This window comes from Urocitellus parryii, chromosome 6, assembly GCF_045843805.1.
Source record: "Urocitellus parryii isolate mUroPar1 chromosome 6, mUroPar1.hap1, whole genome shotgun sequence".
NCBI classification, from domain to species: Eukaryota; Metazoa; Chordata; class Mammalia; order Rodentia; family Sciuridae; genus Urocitellus; species Urocitellus parryii.
Window position 1 is genome coordinate 109,039,024 of NC_135536.1, and position 26,035 is coordinate 109,065,058.

Below are 26,035 nucleotides of genomic sequence, written 5' to 3' on the forward strand. Positions count from 1 at the left end.
CATATCAGTATCTCTATTTTTTTTTAATATTTATTTTTTGGTTGTAGTTGGACACAATACCTTTATTTTATTTATTTTTATGTGGTGCTGAGGATCAAACCCAGGACCTTGCATGTGCTAGGTGAGCACTCTACTGCTGAGCCACAATCCCAGCTCATATAAACTGTAGATTTTCTAGAGATAGAAAAAATACAAGTATAATATACAGGAGAAGATAAAGTAAATCATTATCTTCCAAACTGGTGCAACCACTTTACCACTGAGCTACATTCCTCCCAACACCCCCACCCCCCGCATTTTTTTTTTTTTTTTTTAATCTTGAGACAATCTCCTTAAGTTGCCCAGACTGGCCTTGAACTTCTTGTGATCCTTCTGCTTCCAACTCCCAAGTAGCTGGGGTTACAGGTATGTGTTATTGCATCTAGCTTCAGTTATTCTTTTTTCTTCTTCTTCTTTCTTTTTTGATATTGGGGATTTATCACTGAACTATGTCCCCAGCCCTTTTGATTTTTATTTTGAGACAGGGTCTCACTAAGTAGCTGAGGCTGGCCATGAACTTTAGATCCTCCTGCCTTAGCCTTCCAAGAAACGAAGATTACTGGCATACATCACCACATCTAGCTTCAGCTACTCCTAAACAGGTAATTATATTGTATTGAGAATCCATGTTCAGTACATATATCCATTTCTCAGATTAATCTATTTTTGTGCTTTGGGCTGCAAGTAACAGAAAGCTTGTTTTAAGATGGCTTAGTAACTTTATTGCTCATATAGCAGGAAGTTTCAGAGGTAGTTTTCTTGTTTTGTTTGTTCTAGATAATGCAGTGACAACAGTTTTTCTAAGCTTTTCATCCAAGTACCACATGAAGGTAACAGGGGTTAGAAATCCTTTCACAGAAGCTCCCAGTGGGCTTTTATTCTCATTGACTTGCCTCAGCCTCCTGTGTAGTTGGGATTACAAAAATGTGCCTCTACACTGACCTTATTTTTACTTAAAATTAACCTACAGAGGCCATTGTATTGATAAAAACAGTACTTGGCTTTTTTTTTTATCTTATAAGTGATTAGTAATAAAACCCAGATTACCAGACCATGTTTTTATGTTTGGGTTTTTGGATGATGATGTGTTGAAAAGTATGATTTTAAGATAATATTAAATAGAGGTCTTAAAACAAAAAAAAGTACACATTTTTATAAGAAATAATGTCATTGCATAATAAATGTATTAAAATATGAAAGAAAGAAAGAAAGATAAGAGGTCTTAGCCAGGCACAGTGGCACATGCCTGTAATCCCAGCTACTTGGCAGAAGGATGGAAAGTTCAAGGTCAACCTTGGCAACTTAGTGAGACCATGTCCCAAAATAAAATAAATAGGGTTGAAGATGTAGTTCAAAGCTACAGTACTACTGGGTCAATCCCCCAAACCAGAGAAAAATAATACTAGTCCTTGTAGACTTTAAAAAATAAAACGGCCTTGGGGCTGGGTTGTGGCTCAGTGGTAGAGCGTTCGCCTAGCATACGTGAGGCACTGGGTTCAATCCTCAGCACCACATAAAAATAAAATAAAGATATTGTGCCCACCTATAACTAAAAAATAAATAAATAAAAAAGAAAGAAAAATAAATAAAACAGCCTTGCTGTTAGCTTTAATTTCTAGGTAAAATGTTACCAATTCAGTTTTTATGGAGCCCAAACTATGTGTTCAGGGCTAACAAAATAAATAAGACTAGTCTCAAGGACCTCCCTCTCCCTTTCTAAAAGTAATTTAGGAAGACAATTATCTAAAAGCATTAAAGTGGAAGAGTATTAAGGATCTTGAGTTTTAAACAACTGCTATGATAATACAAATGAGAGGAACAAATAAATTCAGGGACATCATGAAAGGATAATTTGAGTTATGTCATGAAAAGAAATACTGTGTTTGTATTGAAGAGACTAAGGGAAATAGAACTATTTTAGGCAGTGAGAATGGCGTATTTCTCATTGCTGGGAGGTAAAATATACATGATGGGTCTAGGCTTTTTCTTTTTGACGTATGGTAAAGCACTCAGGGTAAGTAGAGAAAGGAAAGATAAGCCAAGGCCATATTGTGAAAGGCTTTCAATCCTATGTGGGAGTTTGGATTGCATCTTAAAGGCAAAAGGTAAATAAGATTTTAATAGCCAAACCAAACTAGGTGGCACACACTGGTTGTCCCAGCAACTCAGGAGATGAGGCAAGAGGATCTCAAGTTCAGGGGCAACCTGGGTAATGTAGTGAAACTCTGTCTCAATATAAAAATAAAAAGGACTAGTAGGTATATAATTCAGTGGTAGAGCCTCCCTGAGTTCAATCCCCAGAACCACATGCACATACACAAAGATTGTAACAGAAGTTTCTGTTTCTCCACGTCCTTATCAAAACTGAGTATTTATCATTCTTTACAGTTATGCTTATTTATTGGACGGGATGTTATGCTGTTTTAATTTGTACCTTGCTAATTATTAGTGCAGCCGATTTTTTAAAAATTCTTTTTCTTAGTTATAGAAGGACACAATACCTTTATCTTATTTATTTTTATGAGTGCTGAGGACTGAACCCAATGCCTCACACATGCTAGACAAGGGCTCTACATGAGCCACAGCTCCAGCCCTGAATATTATATTAAATGTATATGTATTGGTTATTTGTATATATTTTGTGAATCACTTGTTCATTTCTTTTTATCATTTTTCTACTGAATTAATCACCTTTGCTTTTCTTACTGATTTATAAGAACAATTATGTAAACTATAGATAGAATGTTTTTTAGGGCTATAATTCTGGCTTTTATGGTAGTTGGATTAGAAAGATAAAAGGTTATTGTCATCTTGACCAGTTGGGAATAATTACAATAACCTATAGCTGTGGATCAGAGAGGATATGGAACTAACCTGTGGAACTAAATTCTCTCTCTATGAGGAAGGTTACCACTTAGTCACTTGGTAGCAGAACTTGAATTAAATGTCAGCACTGCTGCCTTTCTTTTTTTCTTTTTTTTTTTTTTAAGAGAGAGAGAGAATTTTTTTAATATTTATTTATTTATTTATTTTTAGTTTTCAGCGGACACAACATCTTTGTTTGTATGTGGTGCTGAGGATCGAACCTGGCCACACACATGCCAGGCGAGCGCCATACCGCTTGAGCCACATCCCCAGCCCAACACTGCTGCCTTTCAATTTAGTGCTCTTTCAGCATTTCTTCCTTATTTATTCCTTTTTCCTTTGGAATCTATGGAAGAAAAAATAAGACAGATTCCCTCTGCCCCCTTAGTGGGAATTGACCCAAGGGTACTTTACCACTGAGCTACATCCCCATCCCTTCTTATTTTTTATTTTGAGACAGGGTCTCAGACTAAGTTGCTTAAGACCTCACTAAATTTGCTGAAGCTGGCCTTGAAATTGTGATCCTTCTGCCTCAGCCTCCCAAGTTGCTGGAATTATAGGCATTTACCACTGCAACCAGTGTATTATACCTCTTGAATCTATGGATTTATGTAAATGGAATCATTAAATGTATGGCCTATGTGCCTGGCTTCTTTCACTTAACATAGTATTTATGAGATTCATCTAGCTGGACACAGAGGTACATACTTATAATCTCAGAAAGCTGAGGCAGAAGAATCACAAGTCAGAGGGCAGCCTGGACCACTCAGCAAGACCCTATCTCAAAATAAAATTAAAGAAAACAGGCTCTAAGTGTAGCTCAGTGGCATAGTACTTGTCTAGCATATGCAAGACCCTGGGTTCAATACCCAGTACCACATTAAAAAGAAAAAAAAAGATTAATCCACATTAACAATTGGCCCATTATATCCATGGGTTCTATCTTCATGGCGTCATCCAATCAAGGGTCAAAATATTTAGAAATAATAAACACTCCCACAAATTCCAAAAAACAAAACTTTGAGTTTGCCACATACAAGTCCTATTCTAAATTCATGCAAATGAAGGTATTGTATTAAGTATTTATAAGTAACCTAGAGATTATTTAAAGTTTATAGGAGGATGTGCATAGGTTATATGCAAATACTAAGCCATTTTATATAAGGGACTTGAAAATCTTTGGATTTTGATATTTGTCAGGGGTGGAGACTGCAACCAATCCCTCACAGAAATGGAAGGACAACTGTACCTTCTTTCTTTTTATAGCTGAGTACGCTGTATGGCAGTATCATATTTTGTTTATCCATTTATCACTTGTTTCAACTTTTTGCTTATTATGAATAATGATGGTCTGAATGTTCAAGTTTTTGAGTGACATGCATCTTTAATTCTCTTGGGTATATACCTAGGAGTGGAATTGCTAGTTGTTAGTAACTCTGTGTTTAACTTTTTTGAGGAGGTGCCAAACTGTTTGCCAAAGTAACCGTACCTTTTTATATTCCCATGAGAAATGTACAGACATTCCAGTTTTGCCACATTCTTAACCAGACTTGTTATCATTCATCTTTTTGTTGTTGTTGTTTTGGTGCTGAGGATTGAACTCAGGGACACTTTATCACTGAGCTACACCCCCAGTCTTTTTGTGGGGGGTGTTTACCGGGGATTGAAATCAGGGCCATTAGGCCACTGAGCCACACTCCCAGCCCTATTTTATATTTTATGTAAAGACAGGGTCTCATCAAGTTGCTTAGCACCGTGCTTTTGCTGAGGCTGGCTTTGAACTCACAATCCTCTTGCCTCAGCCCCCTGAGTCACTGGGGCCCTTTTATCTATTTATTTATTTATTTTATTTTGAGAAAGGGTCTTGCTAAATTACTTAGAGCCTTGCTAATTTGCTAAGGCTGGCCTCAGATTTGCAATTCTCTTGTCTCCTGTTTTAGCCTTCCTGGCCACTGGGATTACAGGCATATGCCACCACACCCAGCTATTGTCCACCTTTTTAATAATAGCCATCTTAGTGAATTTGCCTTGGCCTGGGGATGTGGCTCAAGTTTAGTCCGCTAGCCTGGCATGCATGGGTTGGATCCTCAGCACCACATACAAATAAAGATGTTGTGTCTGCCGAAAACTGAAAAATTCTCTCTCTCTATCTCTATCTCTCTCTCTCTCTCTTAAAAAAATAAAATAAAAAATAAGCTTGCCTTAATAATATCCTAAAAAGCCAGGTACAGTGGCACACACCTGTAAATCCCAGCAGTTTGGGAGGCTGAGGCAAGAGAATTGTGACTTCAGAGCCAGTGAGGCCCTAAGCAATAAGCAACTTGGTGAGACCCTGTCTCTAAATAAAACATTTTTAAAAGGGGTTGTGGCACAGCTGTTAATTGTTCCTGGTTTCAATCCCAGGTTAACACACACACACACACACACCCCGACCCTGCCACCCCCCTGGGGGTAGGGGGTGGGAATAGGTAAGTGTATTTGGCTGGCCACAGTGATGGATTCCTGTTATTTCCCCGCAGTTTAGAAAGTTGAGTCAGGAGGATTGCAAATTTAAGGCTAGCCTCAGCAATTTGATAAGACCCTGTCTCACAATAAAAAGGCCTGGGGAATGTAGCTCGGTGGTAGAGTGCCCCTGGGTTCAATCACCTATACCTCAAAAAAAAAAAAAAGTTTGATTCTTTTTTTTCTTTCTTTCTATATTGTTGTTTTGGGTTTTTAGTTTTGATTTTTATTTTGTTTTTGTTTTGGACCAGGAATTGAACCCAAGGTCACTTGACCACTGAGCCACATCCCCAGCCCTTTTTGTTTTGAGACAGGGTCTCACTGAGTTGTATAGAGCCTCATAAGTTGCCTCAGCCTTCCAAATTGCTAGGATTACAGGTGTGTGCCGCTGTAAAAAGTAAGTATAAAAATGTTTACAACTTTTTTTTTAAACTTGTACTAACAGTTTTTTTACTTTTTTATATTTTTCCTGTATTTTAAAATATTTTGGCATCTGGGGATATAGCTCAGTGGTAGAACACATGTTTATGAGCATGCACAAAGCCCTGGGTTTGATCGCTGGCATAAAAAAGAAAAAAAATTGCCACAGACATTTTTTTATCATATTCATATCGTATTTTCATCATTCATTCATACATAGGAATATATATATTTTGTTTGTTTGTTTTTGTTTTTGTTTTTTGGTCCTGGGGATTGAATCCTGGGTACGTTACCACTGAATGTGAAAGCCACCACATCCAACCATTTATTAGTTCTGATAGTTTTTTTGGATAATTTAATTTCTTCCTTGCCAGTTTGGTTGCTAGTTTCCTTTTGGAATATTTTTTCTTAATAAAACAGATTTAGAAGACAGGAGCAGTGATACACACCTGTAATCTCAGCAACTTAGTGAAGCCTTGAGCAATTTAGCAAGACCTGGTCTCGAAATAAAATAAAAAAATTAAAAAGGGCTGGGGATATCGATCAGTGGTTAAACATCCCCAAGTTCAGTCCCTAGTAAAAGAAAAAAAAAGAGAGAGAGAGAGAAAGAAAGAGAGTGAGAGAGAGATTTGGTAGCTGGGCATTTTGGTGCTCCTTAGGAGGCCAGGGCAGGAGGATCATGAATTCAAGTGAGTTTCTTATCTCAAAATAAAATGAAAAAGTCTGGATATAGCTCAGTGGTAAAGAGCCCCCAGGTTCAATCCCCAGCACACCTATATTCCCAATGGCTCAGGAGGCTGAAGCAGGAGGATCTGGAGCAACAGCAAGATGCTAAGTAACTCAGTAAGACCCTGTCTCTAAATAAAATACAAAATAAGGCTGTAGATATGGCTCAGTGGTCAAGTGCCCCTGAGTTCAATCTCTGGTTACCCAAAAAAAGAAAGGAAGGGAGGAGATTTGGAGATAAATAGCATCATTCCAGAAATCAGCTCAGCATCATGCATTTTATCTCATGGTCTCATCAGATAGTCACAACATATTTACCTAAGGAACAACCCAACCCCATTGATCAAATTTTATTTTATTTTTTTGATAATTTTTAGTTATACTTGGGCATAATACCTTTATTTTTTTATTTGATAATTTTTATGTGGTGCTGAAGATCGAACCCAGTACCTTGCATGTGCTAGGCGAGCGCTCTACCTCTGAGCTACAACCCCAGCTTGATCAAATTTTAAACATTCAAACTCAGTGTACTTATGTGGTCCTCTCATAATTAATTTTGATGATTGTCCAAAAGGGTTAGCTGACTAAGGGATTTACATGCAGGTTGTTTAATGAAATTATATTTAATTTAGCATACTGCTTCGCACTACTTATTAAAGCAGTGTCTGTGTATAGTTTGATTGTAATTCAGGGGGTACAACCCAGGGTTTCTTGCATGATAGGCAAGTACTGTACCACTGAGCTACATCCCCTGCCCTATACATTGTTTAAAAAATTAAAAGTACATTTGGTTTATAACAGAACAGTAGCATGTCATCCCTCCTTACTACCCAGAGGCAACCACTTTCAAATCTTTTACTTGTCTCCTCCTCCTTCTCTCCTCCCCCACTTCTTTTTTTGGGGGGAGGGGGTGTACCAGGTATTGAACTCGGGGGCACTTAACCACTGAGCCACATCTCCATCCCGTTTTTTTGTATTTTACTTAGAGACAGGGTTTCACTAAGTTGCTTAGGGCCCCACTAAGTTGCTTAGGGCCTCGCTAAATTCCTGAGGCTGGCTTTAAACTGGGGTTCATCCTGCCTCAGCCTCCAGAGCTGCTGGGAATATAGGTATATACTACCACACCCAACTTTTTCTCCTGATGTTCACTTCTGTAGTTCAAAAACTACGCTTGTTCTGTTCTCCCAACCCACCCCCGATACAGATTGTGTATCCCTTATCCAAAATTCTTGGGTTCAGAAGTGTTTTGGATACTGGATTATTTTTGTAGACTTTTGTAAAGGTACGGCGAAACTTCGGAGGGAGAGACCACCCAAGAGACTGACTCCATGCAATTGGCAAAAGGGGATTTATTGGGGATCCATTCCAGTGCGCTGGGGCTCTGTGCTTACTCAAGAAGGGAGAGCAGCCCAGAGCCCCCGAGCAGAGGTTCAAACAGAGCTTAAGTACACTTTTTGGGGAGGGCGGGAGGCTTTGCATACATCAGAACAAATCATCATGAGGCACGGGAAAATTGAACAACAACTCTGAGACGCGATTGGCACATTCATTGGTGGGAACAGATCGGGCAGGGGTGATTGGTCATTCGTAAGCGGGTTACACATTCAAACTGATTGGTCCGGGCCCTGTGATGAACTGCACAGGGCCCTAGGCTAAATGGTCATTAGGGTGTTGTCTTAACTATCTCAGGAATCTGGGTGTAACAGAGGAATTTAATAATACCTAATCTTTTATATTCAAGCTTTCCAGCTTAGAAACTTTACCCTTTCACTTTACTCATCTGAAAATTTGAAATATTTCAGATTAGGGATTTTCAACCTGCATTTCATATGTATTAATGTATTTGTTAAATTTACTACACTGAAAGATAAAATTTTGCTCCTCTTCTCACTCCCTACCCTGTTTTATGCACTATTCTCTCCTATGCTTCTTTTCTTGTACAGTCTTTTTGTTTTGTTTACCCTGGATTTTATTTTTGGTTTGTTTGCTTAGAGTTTTATGTGTTCATCAGTATTTCATCTCTAGGTTTTTCAGTAAAACAAAAAAAAAAATCTCAATACATTCAGATACATGTAACAGTTTTTTCAGTTTTTTTCCCTTAAGAGACATCACTCCTTGAGGTCCCTGAACCTGAATGTGAACCCTTAGCTTTCTAATCCAGCTGCACAGCTTTTGTCCTACAATGTATCCTTGGAATTTTCTTCTAGATTAGAAACTATCCTTTTGGATATCAAGGCTGCTTCTTCCTCATTATTTCCTTGTGGTACTAGAGCATTATCCTTCAGTAGTAGCTTTCTGAGGGAAACTTTTCAAGACCTGATAAACCTGGAAAGTTTGCCTGGATATTAAATTCAAGAATGAAAGTATTCCTTTGGGCCATAAGAAATTGCTGGCGTGAGGGCAGGAGTTGTAGATCAGTGGCAGAGCACTTGCCTAGTCATGTGTGAGGCACTGGGTTCAATACTCAGCACCACATAAAAATAAATAAATAAAAGGTGCCCATCTACAACTAATAAGAAAGGAAGGAAGGAAGGAGGGAGGGAGGGAGGAAGAAATGAAATGCTGGTGTGTATTAGTGTATACACCAATTCTTGGTATGTAAAAATGACTTTGCAGTATAGTAAAAGGCACACACCAGTAATCCCAGCTACTAAGGGAGGCTGAAGCTGGAGAATCACAAGTTGAAGGCCAGCTTTGGCAACTTAGAGAGACCCTGTCTCAAAATAAAAAATACAAAAGAACTGGGGATATTGCTTAGTCATACAGTGTCCTTGGGTTCAATCTCCAGTACAAAAAAAAAGAAAAATTAAAATAAATAAGTTTTAAAAGGCTGGCAGTATAGCTCTTCGGTAGAGTTCTCCTGGATTTACTTCCCAATACTACTCCCCCGGGGCCCCAAAAAAGGACAGTTTTACTTCAGAATTTTGAAAGTATTATGTCCTTGCTTTCGGTCTTTTTATTCTTATTATTCTAAAACTTTAGTGCAGTGTACTTCAATTTGGAATTCTTTTCATCTATACTACTAGGAGCTAACTTCTAGATTGCCTTTCTAGAAATTTCTGTCTGGAAATTTTCTTGGGTTTCTCTCCCCTTCGTTTAAAAAAAAAAAAAAAGTTTCCTTCTTTCCCTTTTTCTTTATTTTATTTTTTTTCCAACTCTGTTTGTTGCATATTGCCCTGCCATACTGCTTTTTAAATTTAAATTTTTTCTTATTTTTCCCCATTTTTCATCTCTCTCTTCTAGAATGTCTCCTCAATTTTCTGTGATACAATTTTAAATAATTTTTTGCTGTTGTCTTCTCCCCTGCCCCCCCTTAATCAAACCCAGGGCCTTGTGCATGCCAGGCAGACACTCTACCACTGAGTCACATCCCCAGCCCCCTCTTGTCTTTTTAATTTCCAGTTTTCTGAAATTCTGAAATTTCACAATTTCTTGTTTTTGTTCCTGGATTCAGAATGTCATCTAATAAGATTGTTTGTTTGTTTGTTTTTCTGTTTCTTCATGGTCTCTATTTGCTACAGGTTCATTCTTAGACTTAAACAAAAACATGGTGGCACATGCCTGTAATCTTAGCAACTCAGGAAGCTGAGGCAGGATGATCCGCAAGTTCAAGGTTAGCTCTAAGAAACTTATCAAGACCATGTATCAAAATTTGAAAAAAAAAAAAAAAAAAAAAAGCTTGGGAATATGGATCAGTGGTCAAGCACCCCTGGGTTCAATTCCCAGTACTTCCCCCGTAAAGAGAGAGAGAGAGAGAGAGAGAGAGAGAGAGAGAGAGAGAGAGAGAGAGAGAGAGAGAGAGAAATATGACACTATAGTACAGTCCTTTTTTAGAAGGTTTGAGTGGCTTGTCAGTTGGTGGCCCTTATTATAGGAGCTATTTGACCATTTAGATAGGATAACCAACCTTCCAGCTTCTGTAGGTCTTTTGTCAGAAGCAAGTCATTTTTCCCTCATCCAAATCAGTCTTTTACCTGCTTTCTCAGAGCCCAGTGAGGGAAGAAAGGGTTTGTTTCACTGTTGCTTTCAGGGTTGTGTTATTTCTGTCCTCAGTTGAACATAGACATGGTGTGAGAACACAGCTTTTCTTGTCAGCATATTCAAAGTAAACCTTCAGATTTATGCTAGAATCATCAGGGACAGGTAGGTGGGGGGAAGCTGCATTAAGTGGTGGAGATGACCTAGAGGTCTGATTTTATCTTTTGAGACTTTGAGCATTCATTCATCCTGTTTTGAGTCCTACAATCTTTTCAAAGTACTGTTGCCTGCCATGCAGGAGCCAACTGTGGCCCTGAACCGTTGTCTGGCCTCTGTGCCTGTAGGCTGCTGGCAATGAAGTGGGTTGCATAGTGGAGGGGGGGAATACTGATGGCATTAATCCCTAGCTTTTCCTGGGTTTTTGTTTGTTTTTGATTTTGTGGAGTTTATTTTGTTTCATTTTTGTACTGGGTCTTGAACCCAGAAGGCTTTTTACCACTGAGCTACATTTCCAGTCCTTTTTATATCTTATTTTGAGACAGGATTTCACTGAGTTGATGAGGATCTTGCTAAGTTGCTTACACTGGTCTCTATCTTGCAATCCTTCTGCCTCAGCCTTCCAAATCTCTAGGATTGAGTATATGCAGAGTACACCCAGCTTTTCCTGGATCTTAAATGTGTGCTAACACAGTTTCTTCACTTCTATCTCTACCAATCTCTTACAGGTTTAGGTTTCACTCTTCTTTGGTCTGCTAAGTTAACATTTATCCATCTGCTTTCCAGTTTCCCATGTTTTTAATGTCTGTTGTCTGCTATCTCTTCTCTGTTGCTCTTTGTCCTCAAGTATTACACCTATTTTCTGTTTGTTTAGTTTCATTTTAGTGAGGTTTTGGAAGTGAGAGGAGAGAAACTTAGAAGTACAGTAAATCATCTCAGTTGTACAGGGAGTACTATTCAGGAGGGTGCCCTGATAAAGGTGCCCTGAAGGGTTGAGATCCAACCTGTGTTTGAGTTATAGTAAGTACCTTGAACCTGGTCAGCCAGAGAAAGGGAGCTTCTTTGATTGTCAAAAGCCTTATGCTGATGAGAGGCCTGGGCTGCTCTATATATTTGCTGCTCTTGCCTATAATGGTAATTTGAAGTATGTTTCTGCTGATGATGTGTTTTTTTTTTAATTCTATAAACAAATTGTGAATAGTTTTTACTAGATAAATTGAATATAGTAATAAATTAGTTTTATTTTCACCCATTGATTAGTTTACAGTATAGCAACCTATTAGGTATTCAGTTAACTTTAAATTCATGCTCACTCACTTTTGTCTTCTGAACCATGTACATATTCAGTAAACATATTCACAGTAAATTCAGGCATGACTGAATTACTTCAGTATCTCAAGTGTATATTGTTCTCTACAAAGATATCATGTTGAGGGTGCTAATTGTCCACTTACTAATTTCACTACTCACCAGCTTTAATTTCTTAACTTTTAGGTTGGCTTGAAGAAGAGGGAAAAAGGAGATAAGGAATAACTTGAGCAAAATTTTCTGTTGTAGCCTTTTTTTTTTAAAGGAACACTAGGTACAGTGATGACTGTTACAGTGGTAGAACATAAATATTTCTCAAGTAATGATTAGACACATTGTTTATGCTTTTTCATTAGTTATCTCTAATTTTAGCCTTTGTGCAGCTGTAATGTGGCAACATAGGACTCTTCAGAATAGTAATGTTTGTCTTCAAGATAATAATTTCTTTCCTTTATACCTTTTTTTTTTCTTTTTTCTTTTTTTCTCCCTGTGTGTTGCCTCTGCCTGTTGCTTTCAAGAACAGGTTCCATGCTGGGTGTGGGATGTACACTGGTAATCCCAGCAACTCTGGAGAGTAAGACCAGAGGATCCGAAATTCAAAGGTAGCTGCAGGAACTTAGTAAGACCCTAAGCAATTTAGCGAGACACTGTCTCAGAATTAAAAGGGCTGGCGATTCGGTTCAGTAGTTAAGCGTCCCTATGTTCTCTCCCAGTACCAAAACAGAAAAAGGACATGTTCCAACAATTAAGAATGTGAAGAGAGAGGCTACAAAATGGGAAAAAAAATCTTTTGCTAACTACTCTTGACAAAGGATTAGTATCTAGAATATATAAAGAACTCAAAAAGGGCTGGGGTTGTGGCTCAGCAGTAGAGTGCTCACCTAACACATTCGAGGCCCTGGGTTCAATCCTCAGCACCACATTAAAAAAAGAAAAAGAAAAAAGAAACTTAGTGAGACCCTGTCTCAAAATATTAAATAATGAAATGAATAAAGGTATTGCGTCCAATTTCAACTAAAAAATAAATATTTTTTTAAAAAGAACTCAAAAAGCACCCCAACTAAATCCCCAAATAACCTATTTAATAAATGGGCAAGTGAATTAACAGACACTTGCCACAAGAAAAAATACAGCTGGGTACAGTGAAATATGCCTATAATCCTAGCAACTTGAGAGGCTGAGGCAGGAGGATTACAAGTCCAAAGTCAGCCTCAGCAATTTAGGGAGGTCCTAAGCAAATTCAAAAGACTCTCTGTATCAAAATAAAAAGAACCAGAATGTAGCTCAGTGATAAAGGACCCCTGGGATTAATTCCTAGTACCAATAACAAAAAGAAGAAGTACATTCACCCAACAAATACTGAACAAAATATTCAGCATCATTAGCAATTAGTGAAATGCAAATCAAAATTACTTTGAGATTTTTATCTTGTCTGAATGACAGTCATCAAGAATGTAAACAATAATAAATTGGAGAGGATGTAGAGAAAAAGGAACCTTTTACACTGTTTATTCTATTGTAAATTAGTTCAACCACTATGGAAATCAGTATGGAGGTTCCTCAAAAAATTAGGCATAGAACCACCATATGACCCAGCTATACCACTCTTCAGTGTTTATACTTAAGAATTAAAGTCATTATACTATACTGATATATGCATGTTTATAGCAGCACGATTCACAATAGCCAAACTATGGAACCAGCCTAGGTGTCCATCAACAGATGAATGGATAAGGAAAATAGTATATATACACAACGGAGTTTTATTCAGCCATAAAGAAAAATGAAATTATGTCATTTTCAGGAAATAGGGTGGAACTTGAGATCATTATGTTAAGCAAAATAAGCCAATCTTAGAAAGTCAAGGGTCATATATTTTATGTCAAATTTGGAAGCTAGATATGTAAAAGGAAAAGAAAGGTGATCTCCTGAACAGCAAAGGGAGAAGCTGGACATGGAAGGCACACACCTATGATCCTAGCAACTTAGGAAGCTAAGGCAGGGAAATTGTAAGTTCAAGGCCAGCCTTAGAAACATAATGAGGCTAAAACAAACTTAGTGAGACCCTGTCTCAAAATATAAAAAAGGCTGGGGATGTAACTCAGTGGTAAAATGCCCCTGGGTTCAATCCCCAATACCAGCCTCAAAAAAAAAAAAAAAAAAAAAAAAAAAACAGAGAGAAAAGGTAAAATAGAGGAAAGGGACCAAGGGAGAAGGGGAAGAAGCAACAGAAAAATGCAGGGGAGTGAAATTGGCCTAGTTATATTATTATATTGTGGGCATGTATGAATATATAACAACAAATCCCATCATTATGAGCCAATAAAAAGATGTAAGGCTGGGGGATCAGTAACAGGTTCCAGAAGGAAAATACTTAGTTGTTTATTCAATATTTTAGGAGAGTCTATTCTGCAGAACAGAGAATGGTGATAATTTTAATTCACAAGGATGGCAAAAACTAAAAGAATTATTTCATGGTTGAGAGCAGCCGAGGAAACCCCTTTGTTCTCTAAAATGGATCTTGCCACCTCCAGTTGTTGCAGTCTCTGCCTTGTCTTTGTAGATTTCAGTATCCTAAAATGTCAGGGGGGAAATCTTATCTTCCCATCTTCCTTTATACATGGAGTGGTTGTTATATAGATAAATGAGACTTTGTCTATCTTGTCAGTGCCATATTTTTACCTCATGCGGTAGTATGGTGCCTACTTGTAGGAGGATCTTTATTTTTTTTTTAAGTTGTATATGGAAACAATACCTATATTTTATTTGTTTATTTTTTTATGGGGTGCTAAAGATTGAACCTAGTGCTTCACACATGCTAGGCAAACACTCTACTACTGAGCCACAACCCCAGCCCCAGTAGGATCTCTATTAAAAAAATTGTTTTGCATAAGTTCTAGTAAATTCTAGAATAGTGGTTCAAAGGACCTAATAACATGAGGATGGAACCTCAATGGAAAATTGAGGCATATTTCTTTTTTTTTTTTTGTACTAGGAATTAAACCCACCACTGAGCTACATCTCCATCCTTTCTATTTTGAGACAGGGTCTTGCTCAGTTGCTGAGGCCATCCTTGAATTTGTAAATCCCTTAGTCTGCTGAGTGCTGAGATTACAGGTATGCAGCACACATCTGGCCATGTATTTTCTTATATAGAGAGAGAGACTAGTAAAAGTTATCCCAACTTAATTAAATTTCAGAGACATTCATTTATTATAGTCATTCAAAAAGTACTTATTGATTACTTCCCACAATCAAGCATGCTACTAGAGGATGAAGACAACATTTAAGAGACATCAAATAGGACAAACTCTCCATATAAAAGAGTTATTTTGCCATGCATGTATGAACTAGTCAGAATGAACCCAACTACTATTTATAACTATAAAGCTTTAATTTTTAAAAAGTTATTTTACATGAGATAAATGCTACAAAGGAAAATAATATTTGTGAGATTCTATGGAATCCTTTCTGGCTTTTTTTTTTTTGAAACTAATTTGAGTATTAGAATCTCTACATAGGTTATCAGGAAATCTTGGCATGTTTGCTCACTATAACCATGCATAGGCATTATATTATAAGGACTATTTTGCCTTTGAATGTAATTTGTTCTTCTTGGTCTTGAACTGTGAAATATATATAGAGAGAATGACAGTAAAAAGCACACCTGTACCCATCAACTACCTTAAAAAGAAAGTATTAGCAACAATTTATGTTTGTAACTTCCTGCGTGACTTCCCTCATACTTTCTCCTTCTATTTCCTATTGACTAGAATTTTATATTAATCATTTACCTATGTATATTTTTTTATTTTTCTGTATTCTTAAGTAGTTTTTTTTTTCTTAGTTTTGTCTGATTTTGTTAAATGGAATCATGTTGTCTTGTCTCCCCACCATCCCCAGAACTGGGGATTATCAACCCAGGCATGCTCTACAATACCTCTGGGTGCTGTATAACACTGAACTGCATGCTTGGCTCATTCTTTTTATTTGTTTGTTTGTTTGTTTGTCTTTTTAGCGGTGCTGAGGATTGAACTCCACGCTTCACACTTGCTAGACAAGCATTCTACCATTGAGCAACATCTCCAGCCCCTATTTATTTATTTTTTATTTTTGAGATAGGATCTAAGAGACTGTCGCTGGCCTCAAACTTGCAATCCTTCTGCCTGAGCCTCCTGAATCATTGAAATTACAGGCTTGTACCTAGAAATCTTGAGGATGTTAGAAAACTATGTGATATATGCCAGGAAATTTTCTTTTCAAATTAAAGTCTACTTATTATAGATGGAAAAGGAATAAAGAATTGAAGGAGATCTTTTTAAATAAAGTCAGCTAAAAAGTATATTCATGCTATGTGAATCCCACTGTATGGCTGTCCTAGCTATTTGTTTTTCTGAAGATTTCTCAGCCAAGTGATTAACCAAATTCCTCATTAAAGCAGGATTAAGTGTCTTTTCTCCAACTCCTTAGAGATTTATAGGATTATTTCCACATTATCACCTGTTGACCGGTTTTAGCTATTGTGGAAATTATGCTTTTGGATTATGCAGTTTATTTTATTTTGATACCAGGGATTGAACCCAGGGTTGCTTAACCACCAAGAAACCTCCCCAGCCCTTTTTTATATTTCATTTAGAGACAGGGTCTCACTGAGTTGTTTAGGACCTTACTAAGTTGCTGAGGCTACTTTGAATCCTCCTGCCTCAGCCTCCCAAGCCGTTGGGATTACAGCTGTGTGCTACCATGACCAACTGGATTATGCAGTTTATTTTATAATCCAAAGTACATATATGAAGACAAGAATTGGTGTGAATATAATTTGTATAACAACCAGAAAAAAAAAAAAGAAGAAGGTGAAGAAGCCGATGTAGGGGCTGGGGCTGTAGCTCAGTGGTAGAGTGCTTGCCTCACACACATGAGGCCCTGGGTTCGATCCTCAGCACCACAAAAAGACAAACAAATAAAAATAAAGATTAAAAAAAAAGAAGAAGAAGTGGATGTAGCTAGCTAGCCCTTGCCTAGCACATGAAAGGCCCTGGGTTCAATGCCCAGCACTGCCATTGGAAAAGGAGAGAAGGTTGTAGAGACTAGTGGAGATTATGACAACCTCTTTCTTTATCTAATAGTGCAACAAAACCAATGTTTTAGCCACCCAAATTGGACAGGTGGTTTAGTGATACATCAGAATATTATTTTGATACTTTCTCTCCTAGGTTTGTTTCTGTCTTACTGAGATGAAAACTAGCATGTTCAATTTTTTTTAATTTTAATTTGTTGTATAACAACAGAATGCATTATAATTCATATTACACATAGATCACAATTTTTCATATCTCTGGTTGTACACAAAGTTGAGTCACATCCTTCATGTCTTCATTACATGTACTTATTAGGGTAATGATAACCATTGCATTCCACCATTTTTCTGCCCCTATCCCATCCCCCTTCACCTCCCTCCCCTTTTTCCCTTTGCTAGAGTTCATTTAATCCTCCCACCCCCTCCCCACAGCATATTATGGATCAGCATCCTTAGCATGTTCAGTTTTTTAGCTCTTCTTCTGATGGAGTCCAAAGTGGAGATACTCTTGTCTTCTATTCCAACCTGAAACAAGAATAATATTGAAAAGAAAGAAAAAGAGACAGAAACTCATTTGATTATTTCTTTTTACCAGTTCTTAACCCGAAAAGAGCTCTGATGCCTGGGTCACATGCCAGGCAACAATGCTAAATGCTTTTTATATGTTTAATTCTTGAAATAGCTCTGTTAGATAGATACAAGTATGATTTTTCATTTTAATGGGAGGGAGAGCATGGGAGGATTAGATGAATCCTAGATAGGGAAGAGAGGGGTGGGAAGGGAAAGGAGGGGGCAGGGGATTAGCAGGATGGTGGAATGTGATGGACATCATTATACAAAGTACATGTATGAAGACTTGAATTGGGTGTCAGCATACTTCATATACAAACAGAGGTATGAAAAATTGTGGTATATATGTGTATTAAGAATTGTAATGCAAAAAAAAGTATATGTATAAAGGCATAAATTGGCGTGAACATACTTTATATACAGAGATGAAAAATTATGCTATATATGTGTAATAAGAATTATAATGCATTCCACCGCTGTCGTGTATTTAAAAAAATAAAATAAAATCAATAAAAGATTAAAAAAATAAAAGGAAGTTAAAACAACTTGCCCATATTTGCACACAAGCCAATACTAGAGATCTATCTGAACTCAGCATGGCTTTCTTCAAAGTCCATTTCTCTTCATCATTATCTCCCTTACTTATCTTCATCCTTTACTTCTACTTGAAGAAGTCTTTCTTCCCTTCCCTCTTCTCATTTAAACCCAAGCCCTCTACTCATTTCTAAAATAGTCCCTCTCTGTGGAGCTTTTCAAGGACATTCTTTTATGTGAGATTTTCTTTTCAACAAAGCTAAAATTATAAATAAAATGATTAAAATTGTTTACATCTTGGAAACAGACTCAGATATTTAAGAGATTTGTTCATTATAGGGATTTGACAGGAAAAAACCTATAGAAAGTTCTTAATAGTATTCAAGCTCTTAAAAACTCTTAGACAAGTAACAGTGAAAATAGACTAATAGTTGCTGGTTAAAAAAAAAGCTGTAGTATGATTAATCATTGATTTTGATAAAAGGTAAAACATTATTTCAAAATAATGGGGTAAGAAGAGCTGAATTTGGGATGATGTGTCAGGAGAAGTTAAGAGAAAGAAAAAACATACTATACATTATATACATGACGCCCCCCCTCCCCCCACCTTAATTTAAAAATGTTAATCTTTACTGGCTGCCAACTACTTGTTGATTAAATATCTTAACTTCCAATCTCTATGCTAAGAAATCTAATCTTTTATTGTCCGAGCTTAAGAGGAACTCAGACTCAGCCCAGTATTTAAATTTCAGGGTCATAATTGTTTGAAGATTGCCTATGGCTAAATATAAAATCATACATATGGGTGGGGTAGGGGAATGTGAGATAAACGTGTGTGGGTTTATCTGTTTTGATCAGGATTCCTTATCTCAGGAAAAGGAATCAAAATCAGTAGACCTCCTTAAGACAGAAACAGTGGCTATAAATGTCAATTTACAGGGTTATTATTAGGAAAATTTAAAAACAAAATGTTTTCAGCCTTTGTGAGTAAAGACAAGATCAAAAATAGAATACTTTGGCCAGATGCAGTGGTGTATGCCTATAATCCCAGTGGCTGAGGCATTAGGATGACAAATTTGAAGCCAATCTTAGCAGTACAAGGAGACCCTGTCTCAAAGTAAAAAAAAAAAAAAAAAGGTCTGAGGATGTAGTTCAGTGACATAGTGACCCTGGATTCAATCGCCAGTGCCACGGTGGGGGTGGGGGGCTTACGCTTTTACTCACTTAGCTAATATATAGAACTTTAATAGTGCATGAAACAGTGCTAAGGGAAGTATCTCAGGGAAGGCCCTAGATTCAGTTCCCAGCACTGGGAGAAAAAAAAAGAAATCTGAATGTCTCTAAGCCAAGTAAAAATCAGGATAATCTAAATGTCCATCTGGAGGGAACTAATTACATGTTGTGGCTTGTTCAAGAAAATTCTGTTCGAACATTTAAAATTATGTGTTTTTCGTTTGTTTGTTTGTTTGTTTTTTTGTGTGTGTGGTACTGGGGACTGAACCCAGGGCCTTGAGCATGTGAGGCAAGCACTCTACCAACTAAGCTATATCCCCAGCCCTTAAAATTATGTTTTAGATTATAACATTTTATTTAAATTATATTTTATCAAAACATAATTGACAAAAAATATGTTCATGATGTAGTGAAATTCTGACATCTGATAAATGGGCTTTTCATTATCTGAAAATTGTAGTTGGTCTTCAGTAAAGTTTCCACCATCCAGGGATCTAGCCAAGCATGGTAGCACATGCCTGTAATCCTAGTGACAGAGGATACTATGCAGGATCAAGAGTTTAAGGTGGGCCTTGGCAATTTAGTGAGACCCTATCTCAAAAATAAAAAGGGCTGGGATGTAGCTCGGTGGTGGAGCACCTCTGGGTTCAATCTCCTGTTGAACAACAAAAAAAAAACTTAAAGTAAGCAAGTTCCCATCTTCAAGAGTAATTCAGAATGTTTTGAGGATCCAACCATACTCATTTCTATAATAGAACTAAGCTGATAAGGATTGATATTTGCGCCCGGCCTTATTAACACTTGTGATAAAACTCCCTTCACTCTTGCTTAAGTATTATATTTCAGGAGTATACAAAAAATAAATACTTTTAGGAGTAGATGGAGTATGAAGGTTTTGATATTATGAGTATGCACATTAAGAATGAAGCATGGGGCCAGGCGCCAAGGCACAGGCCTATAATCTCAGTGGCTCAGGAGGCAGAGGCAGGAGGATGGTGAGTTCAAAGCTTAGCCTCAGCAAAAATAGTGAAGGCTAAGCAATTCAGTGAGACCCTGCCTCTAAATAAAATACAAAAAACAGGACTGTAGATGTGGCTCAAAGGTTGAGTACTCCTGAATTCAATCCCCTGCACACTGCCCCCTTCTTCCCCCCCAAAAAAAATATTGAAGCATGGGGCTAGGCTCCATGGTGCATGCTGTAATCCCAATGGCTCAGAGGATCGAGAGTTCAAATCCAGCCTTAGCAATTTAGCAAAACCCTAAGCAATTAGCAAGACTCTGTCAGAAATAAATAAATGAATAAATAAAAGGGCTAGGGATGTGGTTCAGTGAGTAAGTGCTCAATCTCTTATTACTGGAGACAGGTGGGGTGGGGCGGGGGATGAAGCATGGCTCTTCCTCTAAAAAAAAAAAAAAAACAAAGAAATATTTCACCAGCAGTTTATTTATTTTTTTGTTTTTTTTTTTTAAAGAGAGAGTGAGAGAGGAGAGAGAGAGAGAGAGAATTTTTTAATATTTATTTTTTAGTTCTCGGCTTACACAACATCTTTGTTGGTATGTGGTGCTGAGGATCGAACCCGGGCCGCACGCATGCTAGACGGGCGCGCTACCGCTTGAGCCACATCCCCAGCCCACCAGCAGTTTATTTTAGAAGAAATAAAGGGATAGATTGATGCTTATCCCATACTTACAGAGACAGTGATTGCCCATTTTACTCAGGACACACAGATGGGGAGAGAAGGAGCAGTTTTCTTCTACAGGAAGTGTGATGCTGGACAGACAAAAAGTAAACATGTTCCATGGTTTTAAAGAAAAAATGAATAGGCAAAGACTTAGAGGGGATATAAATATTTACAAAATATAAAATTGGTGCATGCCAATTTTATTTTGTTTTTGTTTTTATTTGGCCGTACTGGGGTTTGAATCCAGGGACCTTCTACCACTGAGTTATATCCTCAGCCCTTTTTTTTTTTTTTTTTTTTTTTTAAGTTGTAGATGGACACACTAATTTACTTTCATATGGTGCTGAGGATCGAACCCAGTAACTCACATGTGGGAATGTGGGAAGCAAGTGCTCTACCACTTAGCCACAACCACAGCCCACCCTCAGACCTTTTTATTTTTAATTTTGATAAAAGTGTTTGCTAAGTTGCCAGTCTGGCCTTGATGTGATCCTTCTGCATCAGCTTCCCAAGTGGCTGGGATTACAGGCTTTTACCACTACACCCAGCCAAAATATAAAGATTTTTTTTTAATTCATAGATGCTTTATTAGTAATAGCCAAAACCTGAAAACAGTCCTAATATCCACAAACAAATAAATGCATCCAGGTGGTAAATCCTTACCATGGAATAATATTCAGCAGTCAAAATTAATTAACTATAGAGGCTGGGGTTGTGGCTCAGTGGTAGAGTGCTTGCCTCGAATGTGTGAGGCTCTGGGTTCCATCCTCAGCACCATATACTAATGAATTAATTAATTGATTGATTGATTAAAGATATTGTGTCCATCTACAACTAAAAATACATATATATTTTTTAAAAATTAATTATTGATACATGCAGTCCCTTTGGAAATATTTCAGAAGAATCATGCCTAATGAGAATTCAGACAATAAGAAAAAGTATATTGCATTATTCAATTTATATAAAAAGTTATAGAAAATTCATACCAGTATATGGCACAAAGTAATCAGGGTTGCCTCTGGCGTGGGGGTAGGATTCAGAGGGGCCTGCAAGAGATAACAAAGCAGCATGAAGTAATATGATAAAACTTCTGGGTGATGGGTATTATATTCATTGTCTTCATTATGACAATGATTTAAAATATATATGTGTGTGTGTGTGTGTATCACTACTTATCAAATTATATTATCTAACTATATGTAGTTCATTATATCAATTATATATCAATAAAAATGTCAACTTTAAAAAAAAATCTCTCCCCTAATAATACTTGAAATTTTCCTGATTAGCTTTCATTGTGTTTGCTTTATTAGTTGGTCAGTTGTATTAACTGAAGTTTGTATACCACTTCTTTCTTCTGCCTGGATTGTTTTTCCTCTTAGTTGCATGCTTTGCTATATCACAAAATATAAAGATTTTAAGGAACATTAGCTTTTAAACTCCATAAGCTGCTTCAATTAGAATGAATCTAAGGATTTTTGTTAGTGTGGTTAGGGAAAAAAACGTCTAGAGAGGCTTGAGGCAGGCGATTCACAAGTTCTTTTTGTTTAAGCCAGATTGTGGTTTTTCTGTCACATGTACCTGAAAAAGTCACAAGACAGTCTCCTTAGAGATAAAACAGTCCTACTACTTCATTTCTTAAAGCTAAAGTTTGGAAAAGTGAATTTACTTGCCTAAGATTATACATAATAGCTTAATGGTGGAAAATAGAGACTAAAGCTTGGACCTGCTGTTAAGGATTTGAGGATGCCATTTAAGATGACTAATGGAAGTCAGCCTTACTTTCATACAAAGTGTCTCTTGGAATATAGTAACTGTTTTCAGCAGAAAACTGACCCCAGTATTGTAGCTCTTATTTCTCTACAACATTGGATTGGTGAACGATTCTTATACTATAGTCTTCTCATGATTGATAATAAAGTCATTTGAACTCAGTGGATAACATTTGGTTCTTTTTTTTTTTTTTTAATATATTTTTTTTAAAGAGAGAGTGAGAGAGGAGAGAGAGAGAGAGAGAGAGAGAGAGAGAGAGAGAGAGAGAGAGAGAGAGAGAGAGAGAGAATTTTATTTTATTTATTAGTTCTCGGCGGACACGACATCTTTGTTGGTATGTGGTGCTGAGGATCGAACCTGGGCCGCACGCATGCCAGGCGAGCGCGCTACCGCTTGAGCCACATCCCCAGCCCTTGGTTCTTTTTTTTTAATATAGTTTTTAGTTTTAGATGGACACAATACATTTTACATTTATGTGATGCTGAGGATCGAACCCAGTGTCCCATGCATGCTAGGCGAGCACTCCACCACTGAGTCACAACCCCAGCCCCAACATTTGGCTCTTTTGATGTTGCCCAGTCCCTGAGCCTCCTAAACATCTAAAATCAGCAAACTCATTTCTTCCCATGAGTATGTTTAGTAATATGAAATGAAATATAGACCTCAAATTTATACCAGAATCTTTCCTGCCTTAGGGGTTTTTATAAATGCTGCTCTCTCTCCTAGAAGTGTTTATCCCTGGGTTCTTTTTTTTTTTTTTTTTTTTAATATTTCTGGTTGTGGGTGGACACAATACCTTTATTTATTTTTATGCGGTGCTGAGGATCGAACCCAGTGCCTCATGCATGCCAGGCAAGTGCTATACCACTGAGCCACGATCCCAGCCCGCCCTGGGTTCTTTTTTAAATTTACATAATACATTTTACTTAACCCAGTCAATCCAAAATATTACTTCAACATATAATCAACATAAAACCACACCAAGACGTTTCACAGTTTTTTCTCTGCTACCTTGTTGAGATCCAGTGTCTGTTTTCTGCTATCTTGTTGAGATCCAATGTCTGTTTGACCCAAGCCCACCTCCACACAGACCCACTAGCACTCTGCTGCCCCATGTGGCTTTTGGCACAGAGGACCTATCTCTTGGTTGTTCATGTGACTGGCTCTTTCTCATCTTTCAGGTTACAGTTAAAATCCAACCCCTTTACTAGATATCTCCCAATGTATATTTTATTATTCTATGTCCTATTTGTTCCTTAATAGCAGTTTTCAATTCTGTGTATTTATCCATCTCTTTCTTTTTTTTTTTTTTTTAATATTTATGTTTTAGTTTTTGGTGGACACAACATCTTTATTTACTTTATTTTTTATGTGGTGCTGAGGATCGAACCAAGCACCCCGTGCATGCCAGGCGAGCTCTCTACCGCTTGAGCCACATCCTTAGTCCCTTATCCATCTCTTTCATTTACCATTCTACATCCATTGCCTCGCCCAGGAGTTTCACATAGGAGGTACTCAATAATTATTTGAGTTTTTTTTCTTTTGTTTTGTTTGTGGGGGATATTTGTTTTGTTTTGGTATTGAGGATTGAACCCAGGGGCACTTAACCACTGAGCCACATCCCCAACCCTTTTAATTTTTTATTTTTAGACAGAGTCTTGCTTAGTTGCTAAGGGCCTCACTAAGTTGCTGAGGCTGGCTTTGAATTTGTGATACTCCTGCTTCCCAAGCTGCTGGGCTTACCTACACATGCTACTGCTCCTGGCTATTATTTCTTAAATTATTGAATTATGTGTAGCCAGTGCTTCAGAAACAATAAGAAGGGGTTGGGGATGTGGCTCAAGCAGAAGCACGCTCACCTGGCATGCGTGCGGCCTGGGTTCGATCCTCAGCACCACATACAAACAAAGATGTTGTGTCCGCCAAAAACTGAAAACTGAAATATTAAAAATTCTCTCTCTCTCTCTCTCTCTCTCTCTCTCTTTCTCTCTCTCTCTCTCTCTCTCTCTTAAACAATAAGAAGCACTAAGAGTTTGGGCCCTCCCCCAATCCTGGTCCCAAGTACTGTAATAATTGCCCTCATAACCTATGCTGACTATACTCATGGCAGGAATCCTGAAGAGGGAGGAAATAAGAAGCTATGCTGGCCAAAAGTGGTAGCTCATGTCTGTAATAAGAGTGACTTGGGAGGTTGAGGCAGGAAGAACACAAGTCAAGGTCAGCCTTGGCAACTTAGACCCTGTCTCAAAATTAAAAACTAAAAAAGGCTGGGGATATAACTCAGTGATAAAACACCCCTGGGTTTAATCCTCTGTACCCCCTCCCCCCAAAAAAATCACTATGCTGATATTTGTCTTAGGCAGCTTTGAGCTAATTTTTGGTTATCCGTACTCTTTAGCTTGTCATGCCTTAATTTTTCTTTTCTGTAACTTCTCACCTACCCACTTGACTCTGACTCAGCTTCCTCATGCTAAAAGGATGTATCAGAGAAGTGAGGTGGCTGTGAGAGCAGGAGAGGAAGGATGAAATGACAAGGGCCACCAAAAATCTTTTTCAGAACTCTAATCACTGTCAGGTCACTGTTTAGAGTTTGAAGGAGAGCGACTTTGAGTGTCTCTTTTTCTTGCTCAGTGCCCTCAGCTTGAGTGCTTAGCTGGCAGATGGGCACCTTTTCCTCCTCAGTTACTGTCAGAGCAACATGAAGGTCAGACAGAGAGAGACAAATAAGAGCAGCTCTGGGAAGGGAGGTTACCACGGTAACAAGCAGAAGGAACTGCTATTTGGAAACAGGCCTAATCATTCTCCTCTTTCTCCCTTCCTTCTCAGCACATGAAGATGGGTATTGTTTAGCTGACCTGCATCCTTGGGATGGGAACTGTAATCCCTTTCTGACAGTTCCCAGTGACACTGGAGTGTACTGCTTTGCATTTTAATTTGATAAGCAGAAGCCACAGTTTTCTCAGAAGTGTTGGAAACGGGCCTTTTTTCTGGCCCTGTTCCAGGCAGAATTCTGGTTACCACAGAGAGGGGTTTGGGATTGCTATTTATTTCTCAACAAAGATTTTGCACATATACATATGCATGAAATATGCCTGTTTGTTCTAGACAACTAGAATTAGATGAATACAATCTGTCCTTAGATTATAAATATATATATTTGCCTTATGAAGGTTATTGAGCTACTGCCCCATCCCCAGCTCTTAGGAACCACCCAGATGTTACTATTCTTGTTACCCAGTGACCTGTACAACAGATGTTCTAATCCTTCTGCCTCTACCTTCTACTAAATACTCTAAAGTATTCTTAAGTCTTCTCCTACCTGCTTCAT

At 37.8% G+C, this 26,035-nt stretch overlaps 1 protein-coding gene and 1 non-coding gene across 3 annotated transcripts in view; both read left to right on the forward strand.

The window, feature by feature from the left end:
• The window catches only part of Znf609 (zinc finger protein 609), a 196,095-nt gene that overhangs the window by 100,910 nt on the left and 69,150 nt on the right, over positions 1-26,035 (forward strand). The window lies entirely within an intron of this gene.
• LOC144255595 (small nucleolar RNA SNORA42/SNORA80 family) lies at positions 10,767-10,904 on the forward strand. The gene has a single exon (XR_013343862.1). It is a non-coding gene; the product is annotated as a small nucleolar RNA SNORA42/SNORA80 family (small nucleolar RNA).